Source organism: Stigmatopora nigra, unplaced genomic scaffold, assembly GCF_051989575.1.
Source record: "Stigmatopora nigra isolate UIUO_SnigA unplaced genomic scaffold, RoL_Snig_1.1 HiC_scaffold_41, whole genome shotgun sequence".
In the NCBI taxonomy this organism is placed as follows: Eukaryota; Metazoa; Chordata; class Actinopteri; order Syngnathiformes; family Syngnathidae; genus Stigmatopora; species Stigmatopora nigra.
Window position 1 is genome coordinate 175001 of NW_027551620.1, and position 9984 is coordinate 184984.

Here is a 9984-nt window from a genome sequence, read left to right on the forward strand (position 1 = left end):
TATCGTTTGGTTCGGGCGGAGACATCGACCCATTCGCGCAGGAAGGACAAATGCCGGCTCCGGACGCAGATTAGAAAGAGTTTGAGTTGCGGGGCGAGCATGTGTGAACTTAAGAACACGCATTCGGTACCCGGTCGCCCTCGATCACGGTCATTGCCCGTTCATGCCGGATTCTTGCCACTGCCGCGCACCTACGCGGCCGTCTGGATGCAGTGACGGTGACGATGGTCCTCGTTGACAAGGGAGGGGCCTTGGACGATGGGGACTAACCACCGCAGTACCTTAGCCTCCGCGCAACGGAGGGTCGCACGCACCAGAAACCTCACCATTATTCAGCCGCCTTGTAAGCACTCGCACCGACGCCCGTCCGGATGCAGTGAAGGTGACGATGGTCCTCATTGACTTGGGAGGGGCCTTGGACGATGGGGACTTACCACCGCAGTACCTTAGCCTCCGGACAACGCAGGGTCGCACGCACCAAAACCTCACCGTTATTCAGGCCTTGTCAGCACTCCGCAAACGCCACCGTCCGGATGCAGAAGAGGCGACGATGGTCCTCAGTGACTTGGGAGGGGCCTTAAAAGCACCTTAGCCTCCGGACACCGCAGGGTCGCACGCGCCAAGTCCTCACCGTTGTTCAGTTTTGTAAGCGCTAGCATACCTCGTTCACGCACTAGAGAAGATTTTGTCTTTTGGCCCTTGGATGAAACCCGCAAAGCCGGAGAGACCCCACGCACGAGGCGCGGCCCTCCGAAGGCGAGTCGACCTGAGCCTATCGGTCAGCACACCATTTTGGTTTCGGGCAGGTGAACACCCTTAAACACCATTTATAGGCTGGTGCCAACCCCCTAGCTCACAGTTTTTGTCTTCGCTCCTCATTTTCTCTTTCCATGCAACGTCCTTTGTCATAAAGGTATCTCCGGTACATGGTTTTTCTACGTCCATACCGCCCTGTCTTTGGCATGGACGCAGACACCATTTTTGGGCTGGTGCCGACCCCCTAGCTCACAGACCTGTGTTCGTGTCTTCAGTCCTCTTTATCTTTCCATGTACCGGTTCTTGATTAAAATGATTTTTCGGTTGCATGTCCGCCCCTTTGCCCGGTTCTTCCAACTTGCATGGAAGAGATATGACCATACCGCCGGGACTTTGGTATGGAAATGCCTGGTTCTTCCGTAGAAGAGTTTTCTATGTTCTGGCTCCAGGTCTTTGCCAAGAACACTCACGACGGTCTCCGGCGCCTGGTTCTTCCGTAGAAGAGTTTTATATGTACATGCTCCAGGACTTTTGCATGTACACACCATTTTTAGGCTGGTGTCGACCCCCTAGCTCACAGTTTGTGTCTTCGCTCCTCATTGTTCTCTTTCCATGCACCGTCCTTTGTCATAAAGGTATCTCCGGTACATGGTTTTTCTACGTCCATACCGCCTTGTCTTTGGCATGGACGCAGACACCATTTTTGGGCTGGTGCCGACCCCCTAGCTCACAGACCTGGTTTCGTGTCTTCAGTCCTCTTTCTCTTTCCATGTACCGGTTCTTGATTAAAATGATTTTTCGGTTGCATGTCCGCCCCTTTGCCCGGTTCTTCCAACTTGCATGGAAGAGATATGACCATACCGCCGGGACTTTGGTATGGAAATGCCTGGTTCTTCCGTAGAAGAGTTTTCTATGTTCTGGCTCCAGGTCTTTGCCAAGAACACTCACGACGGTCTCCGGCGCCTGGTTCTTCCGTAGAAGAGTTTTATATGTACATGCTCCAGGACTTTTGCATGTACACACCATTTTTAGGCTGGTGTCGACCCCCTAGCTCACAGTTTGTGTCTTCGCTCCTCATTGTTCTCTTTCCATGCACCGTCCTTTGTCATAAAGGTATCTCCGGTACATGGTTTTTCTACGTCCATACCGCCTTGTCTTTGGCATGGACGCAGACACCATTTTTGGGCTGGTGCCGACCCCCTAGCTCACAGACCTGGTTTCGTGTCTTCAGTCCTCTTTCTCTTTCCATGTACCGGTTCTTGATTAAAATGATTTTTCGGTTGCATGTCCGCCCCTTTGCCCGGTTCTTCCAACTTGCATGGAAGAGATATGACCATACCGCCGGGACTTTGGTATGGAAATGCCTGGTTCTTCCGTAGAAGAGTTTTCTATGTTCTGGCTCCAGGTCTTTGCCAAGAACACTCACGACGGTCTCCGGCGCCTGGTTCTTCCGTAGAAGAGTTTTATATGTACATGCTCCAGGACTTTTGCACGTACACTCACGACTTTTTGCCACTGGCCCGGTTCTTCCAACTTTTGTGGAAGATTTTTGGATGTCCATACCACCAGGCATATGTCATGGACATCCACGAATTCTCTCTGGTGTGGATCTCTGGAGCTTCGGTCCTCCGGCCCTCTGGATCTTTTGCCTGGTTCTTCCGTAGAAGAGTTTTCTATGTTCTGGCTCCAGGTCTTTGCCAAGAACACTCACGACGGTCTCCGGCGCCTGGTTCTTCCGTAGAAGAGTTTTATATGTACATGCTCCAGGACTTTTGCACGTACACTCACGACTTTCTGCCACTGGCCCGGTTCTTCCAACTTTTGTGGAAGATTTTTGGATGTCCATACCACCAGGCATATGTCATGGACATCCACGAATTCTCTCTAGTGTGGATCTCTGGAGCTCTGGAGCTTCGGTCCTCCGGCCCTCTGGATCTTTTGCCTGGTTCTTCCGTAGAAGAGTTTTCTATGTTCTGGCTCCAGGTCTTTGCCAAGAACACTCACGACGGTCTCCGGCGCCTGGTTCTTCCGTAGAAGAGTTTTATATGTACATGCTCCAGGACTTTTGCACGTACACTCACGACTTTTTGCCACTGGCCCGGTTCTTCCAACTTCCGTGGAAGATTTTTGGATGTCCATACCACCAGGCATATGTCATGGACATCCACGAATTCTCTCTAGTGTGGATCTCTGGAGCTCTGGAGCTTCGGTCCTCCGGCCCTCTGGATCTTTTGCCTGGTTCTTCCGTAGAAGAGTTTTCTATGTTCTGGCTCCAGGTCTTTGCCAAGAACACTCACGACGGTCTGCCCTCGCCTGGTTCTTCCAACTTCCGTGGAAGATTTTTGGATGTCCATACCACCAGGCATATGTCATGGACATCCACGAATTCTCTCTATTGTGGATCTCTGGAGCTCTGGAGCTTCGGTCCTCCGGCCCTCTGGATCTTTTGCCTGGTTCTTCCGTAGAAGAGTTTTCTATGTTCTGGCTCCAGGTCTTTGCCAAGAACACTCACGACGGTCTGCCCTCGCCTGGTTCTTCCAACTTCCGTGGAAGATTTTTGGATGTCCATACCACCAGGCATATGTCATGGACATCCACGAATTCTCTCTATTGTGGATCTCTGGAGCTCTGGAGCTTCGGTCCTCCGGCCCTCTGGATCTTTTGCCTGGTTCTTCCGTAGAAGAGTTTTCTATGTTCTGGCTCCAGGTCTTTGCCAAGAACACTCACGACGGTCTGCCCTCGCCTGGTTCTTCCAACTTCCGTGGAAGATTTTTGGATGTCCATACCACCAGGCATAAGTCATGGACACCCTGAGTCTCGTTCGTGTGTGGATCTCTGGAGCTCTGGAGCTCCCGGACACTCCTGGATCTATGGAGCTCCGGTCCTCCGGCCCTCTGGATCTCTGGAGCTCTGGAGCTCTGGAGCTCTGGAGGTCAGGCCCAAACCTCCAGGATTTTGGAAGGGCCTTTTTCATATTGCCAAGCCGAGTGTGACACCTTTTTCGGCCTGTTTCAGTCCCTCAGGACGGTCTCTCTGGTTCTTTTCACTCCCGAAAATTTTTCTAAGTCCAGCCACACTTAGAAAAAATTCGCTTCAATTCGGGAGAACCAGGGGGACAAGGGGCATTGCAAAAGTACTGTGCCCGAATGTGAGCTCCTTCCGTCGGCCTACTGGGGAGAGAGGGGTCGGTCTTAGGCCTGGAGCTCACATTCAAAATTTTCCTCTCCCTATAATCTTGCCGAAGGCTTTTTGCAGACCACCGGAAATTGCGGGAGTAGGCAAATCATATCCTAGGGGTATTGGTAGACCCAAATCAGATGCCTTGGTAGACCCAAATGAGAAGCCCTGGTAGACCTAAAAAATCGAAAAAACGACTATGTCCGACAGGACTTAGTCGTTTTTTCAGAAATTTTCTGAAAAAACGACTAAGTCCTGTCGGACATAGTCATTTTTTCACACTTTTTCGGACTTAGAAAATTTTTTGGACTTAGAAAATTTTTGAGAAGCTCAAAAAAACGACTAAGTCCCGTTGGACATAGTCATTTTTTCAGACTTTTTCTCAAAAAAATGACTAAGTCCCGTTGGACATAGTCATTTTTTCAGACTTTTTCTCAAAAAAATGACAGAGTCCGTTTTTTTGGACTTAGAATTTTTTTTGGACTTAGAAAATTTTTGAGAACCAGGGCTTTTCACCGGGACTTTTGCCAGTTTGTATCCGAAGGCAGCGCTCCTTCGGACACTTTTCCTGTGACACACCGCTGTTGGACATAGTCATTTTTTCAGACATTTTTGAGAACCAGGATTTTCACCGGGACATTGTCCCATTTCTATCCGAAGATAGTGCATGGTCGGACACTTTTCCTCTCAGCCCCCGCTGAAAGACATAGTCGTTTTTTCCAAGATTTTTGGACTTAGAATTTTTTTTGGACTTAGAAAATTTTTCGGACTTAGAAAATTTTTGAGAACCAGAGCTTTTCACCGGGACATCTGCCCGTTTGTGTCCGAAGGCAGCGCTCCTTCGGACACTTTTCCTGTGACACACCGCTGTTGGACATAGTCATTTTTTCAGACATTTTTGAGAACCAGGATTTTCACCGGGACATTGTCCCATTTGTATCCGAAGGCAGCGCTCCTTCGGATACTTTTCCTCTCAGCCCCCGCTGAAAGACATAGTCGTTTTTTCCAAGATTTTTGGACTTAGAATTTTTTTTGGACTTAGAATTTTTTTTGGACTTAGAAAATTTTTGAGAACCAGAGCTTTTCACCGGGACATCTGCCCGTTTGTATCCGAAGGCAGCGCTCCTTCGGACACTTTTCCTGTGACACACCGCTGTTGGACATAGTCATTTTTTCAGACATTTTTGAGAACCAGGATTTTCACCGGGACATTGTCCCATTTGTATCCGAAGGCAGCGCTCCTTCGGATACTTTTTCTCTCAGCCCCCGCTGAAAGACATAGTCGTTTTTTCCAAGATTTTTGGACTTAGAATTTTTTTTGGACTTAGAATTTTTTTTGGACTTAGAAAATTTTTGAGAACCAGAGCTTTTCACCGGGACATCTGCCCGTTTGTATCCGAAGGCAGCGCTCCTTCGGACACTTTTCCTTTGACACACCGCTGTTGGACATAGTCATTTTTTTGCCATTTTTTGAGAACCAGGATTTTCACCGGGACATCTGCCCGTTTGTATCCGAAGGCAGCGCTCCTTCGGATACTTTTTCTCTCAGCCCCCGCTGAAAGACATAGTCGTTTTTTCCAAGATTTTTGGACTTAGAATTTTTTTTGGACTTAGAAAATTTTTTGGACTTAGAAAATTTTTGAGAACCAGAGCTTTTCACCGGGACATCTGCCCGTTTGTATCCGAAGGCAGCGCTCCTTCGGACACTTTTCCTTTGACACACCGCTGTTGGACATAGTCATTTTTTTGCCATTTTTTGAGAACCAGGATTTTCACCGGGACATCTGCCCGTTTGTATCCGAAGGCAGCGCTCCTTCGGATACTTTTTCTCTCAGCCCCCGCTGAAAGACATAGTCGTTTTTTCCAAGATTTTTGGACTTAGAATTTTTTTTGGACTTAGAATTTTTTTTGGACTTAGAAAATTTTTGAGAACCAGAGCTTTTCACCGGGACATCTGCCCGTTTGTATCCGAAGGCAGCGCTCCTTCGGACACTTTTCCTTTGACACACCGCTGTTGGACATAGTCATTTTTTTGCCATTTTTTGAGAACCAGGATTTTCACCGGGACATCTGCCCGTTTGTATCCGAAGGCAGCGCTCCTTCGGATACTTTTTCTCTCAGCCCCCGCTGAAAGACATAGTCGTTTTTTCCAAGATTTTTGGACTTAGAATTTTTTTTGGACTTAGAAAATTTTTTGGACTTAGAAAATTTTTGAGAACCAGAGCTTTTCACCGGGACATCTGCCCGTTTGTGTCCGAAGGCAGCGCTCCTTCGGACACTTTTCCTTTGACACACCGCTGTTGGACATAGTCATTTTTTCAGACATTTTTGAGAACCAGGATTTTCACCGGGACATCTGCCCGTTTGTATCCGAAGGCAGCGCTCCTTCGGATACTTTTTCTCTCAGCCCCCGCTGAAAGACATAGTCGTTTTTTCCAAGATTTTTGGACTTAGAATTTTTTTTGGACTTAGAAAATTTTTTGGACTTAGAAAATTTTTGAGAACCAGAGCTTTTCACCGGGACATCTGCCCGTTTGTGTCCGAAGGCAGCGCTCCTTCGGACACTTTTCCTTTGACACACCGCTGTTGGACATAGTCATTTTTTCAGACATTTTTCGAAGAACCAGGATTTTTCACCGGGACATTGTCCCGTTTGTATCCGAAGGCAGCGCTCCTTCGGATACTTTTTCTCTCAGCCCCCGCTGAAAGACATAGTCGTTTTTTCCAAGATTTTTGGACTTAGAATTTTTTTTGGACTTAGAAAAATTTTCGGACTTAGAAAATTTTTGAGAACCAGGAAATTGTCTGGCTCCCTGGAGCTCCGGCCCTCGTGGTTCTCTGGAGCTCCAGCTTTCCTGGTTCTCTGGAGCTCCAGCCCTCCTGGCTCTATGGAGCTCCGGTCCTCCGGCCCTCTGGATCTCTGGAGCTCCGGTACTCCGGAGCTCCGGCCCTCTGGATCTCTGGAGCTCCGGTACTCCGGAGCTCCGGCCCTCATGGATCTCTGGAGCTCCGGTACTCCGGAGCTCCGGCCCTCATGGATCTCTGGAGCTCTTGCCCTCCGGAGCTCCGGTCCTCTTGGATCTCTGGTTCTATGGAGCTCCGGTCCTCCGGCCCTCCGGAGCTCCGGTCCTCCGGCCCACTGGATCTCTGGAGCTCCGGCCTTCCAAAAAAATTCTAAGTCCAAAAGTTGGACTTAGAAAAATTTTTGGACTTAGAAAAATTTTCGGACTTAGAAAATTTTTGAGAACCAGGATTTTCACCGGGACATTTGCCCGTTTGTATCCGAAGGCAGCGCTCCTTCGGACACTTTTTCTCTCAGCCCCCGCTGAAAGACATAGCCATTTTTTCGCCCTTTTTTTTTCAAAGATTTTCACTTTGAAAAATTCATTAAAATTCAACCGAACCACCTAGGACCGGGGCACTTCGTGAGAAGGATGCCCGAATGTGAGCCTTTTGGATCCCATACCGGCAGAGGACAGGCTCGGCCCGACGCCTGGAGCTCACATTCAAATTTTTCCTCTCCCTATATACTTGCCGAAGGCTTTTTGCAGACCACCGGAAATTGCAGGAGTGGGTGATTTATATGGGTCATGTCTTTCGATCCTTTTCTCCTTCAATGTACCGGTTCTATGGAGCTTCCCTGGAATATGGTTAAAATTGCAGCTCCGAGCTCCATATATTTTTCGAGTTATGGAGCTTTTTGTCGAAAAAGTTGAAAAATTTTCTAAGTCCAAAAAATTTTCTAAGTCCAAAAGTTGGACTTAGAAAATTTTTTGGACTTAGAAAATTTTTGAGAACCAGGAAAGCTCCGGAGCTCCGGGGCTCCGGGGCTCCGGGGCTCCGGAGCTCCGGTCCTCTGGAGCTCCGGAGCTCCGGTCCTCTGGAGCTCCGGGGCTCCGGGGCTCCGGTTCTCTGGAGCTCCGGAGCTCCGGTCCTCTGGAGCTCCGGAGCTCCGGAGCTCCGGAGCTCCGGTCCCCTGGAGCTCCGGAGCTCTGGAGCTCCGGAGCTCCGGGGCTCCGGAGCTCCGGAGCTCCGGGGCTCCGGAGCTCCGGTCCCCTGGAGCTCCGGAGCTCCGGTCCTCTGGAGCTCCGGGGCTCCGGGGCTCCGGTTCTCTGGAGCTCCGGAGCTCCGGTCCTCTGGAGCTCCGGAGCTCCGGAGCTCCGGTCCTCTGGAGCTCCGGAGCTCCGGTCCTCTGGAGCTCCGGAGCTCCGGTCCTCTGGAGCTCCGGAGCTCCGGAGCTCCGGTCCTCTGGAGCTCCGGAGCTCCGAAAATTTTCTAAGTCCAAAAGTTGGACTTAGAAAATTTTTTGGACTTAGAAAATTTTTGAGAACCAGGAAAGCTCCGGGGCTCCGGGGCTCCGGGGCTCTGGAGCTCCGGGGCTCCGGGGCTCTGGAGCTCCGGAGCTCCGGTCCTCTGGAGCTCCGGTTCTCTGGAGCTCCGGAGCTCCGGAGCTCCGGTCCTCTGGAGCTCCGGGGCTCCGGTTCTCTGGAGCTCCGGAGCTCCGGTCCTCTGGAGCTCCGGAGCTCCGGAGCTCCGAAAATTTTCTAAGTCCAAAAGTTGGACTTAGAAAATTTTTTGAGAACCAGGAAAGCTCCGGAGCTCCGGAGCTCCGGTCCTCTGGAGCTCCGGAGCTCCGGAGCTCTGGGGCTCCGGAGCTCTGGGGCTCCGGAGCTCCGGTTCTCTGGAGCTCTGGAGCTCCGGAGCTCCGGTCCCCTGGAGCTCCGGAGCTCCGGTTCTCCGGAGCTCCGGTTCTACTGGTTGTCCGGAGCTCCGGAGCACCGGAGCTCCGGTCCTCTGGAGCTCCGAAAATTTTCTAAGTCCAAAAGTTGGACTTAGAAAAATTTTTGGACTTAGAAAAATTTTTGAGAACCAGGAAAGCTCCGGAGCTCCGGAGCTCCGGCGCTCCGGAGCTCCGGTCCTCTGGAGCTCCGGTCCTCTGGAGCTCCAGAGGACCGGAGCTCCGGAGCTCCGGAGCTCCGGTCCTCTGGAGCTCCGGAGCTCCGGAGCTCCGGCCCTCTGGAGCTCTGGAGCTCCGGAGCTCCGGAGCTCCGAAAATTTTCTAAGTCCAAAAGTTGGACTTAGAAAAATTTTTGGACTTAGAAAAATTTTTGAGAACCAGGAAAGCTCCGGGGCTCCGGAGCTCCGGTCCTCTGGAGCTCCGGAGCTCCGGAGCTCCGGAGCTCCGGTTCTCCGGAGCTCTGGAGCTCCGGTCCTCTGGAGCTCCGGAGCTCTGGAGCTCCGGAGCTCCGGAGCTCCGGTCTTCTGGAGCTCCGAAAATTTTCTAAGTCCAAAAGTTGGACTTAGAAAAATTTTTGAGAACCAGGAAAGCTCCGGAGCTCTGGGGCTCCGGAGCTCTGGGGCTCCGGAGCTCCGGTTCTCTGGAGCTCTGGAGCTCCGGAGCTCCGGAGCTCCGGTCCTCTGGAGCTCCGGAGCTCCGGTCCTCTGGAGCTCCGGAGCTCCGGAGCTCCGGAGCTCCGGTTCTCTGGAGCTCTGGAGCTCCGGAGCTCCGGAGCTCCGGTCCTCTGGCGCTCCGGAGCTCCGGAGCTCCGGCCCTCTGGAGCTCTGGAGCTCCGGAGCTCCGGAGCTCCGGAGCTCCGGTCCTCTGGCGCTCCGGAGCTCCGGAGCTCCGGCCCTCTGGAGCTCTGGAGCTCCGGAGCTCCGGAGCTCCGAAAATTTTCTAAGTCCAAAAGTTGGACTTAGAAAAATTTTTGGACTTAGAAAAATTTTTGGACTTAGAAAAATTTTCGGACTTAGAAAATTTTTGAGAACCAGGATTTTCACCGGGACATTTGCCCGTTTGTATCCGAAGGCAGCGCTCCTTCGGACACTTTTTCTCTCAGCCCCCGCTGAAAGACATAGCCATTTTTTCGCCCATTTTTTTTCAAAGTTTTTCACTTTGAAAAATTCATATAAATTCAACCGAACCACCTAGGACCGGGGCACTTCGTGAGAAGGATGCCCGAATGTGAACCTTTTGGATCCCATACCGGCAGAGGACAGGCTCGGCCCGACGCCTGGAGCTCACATTCAAATTTTTCCTCTCCCTATATA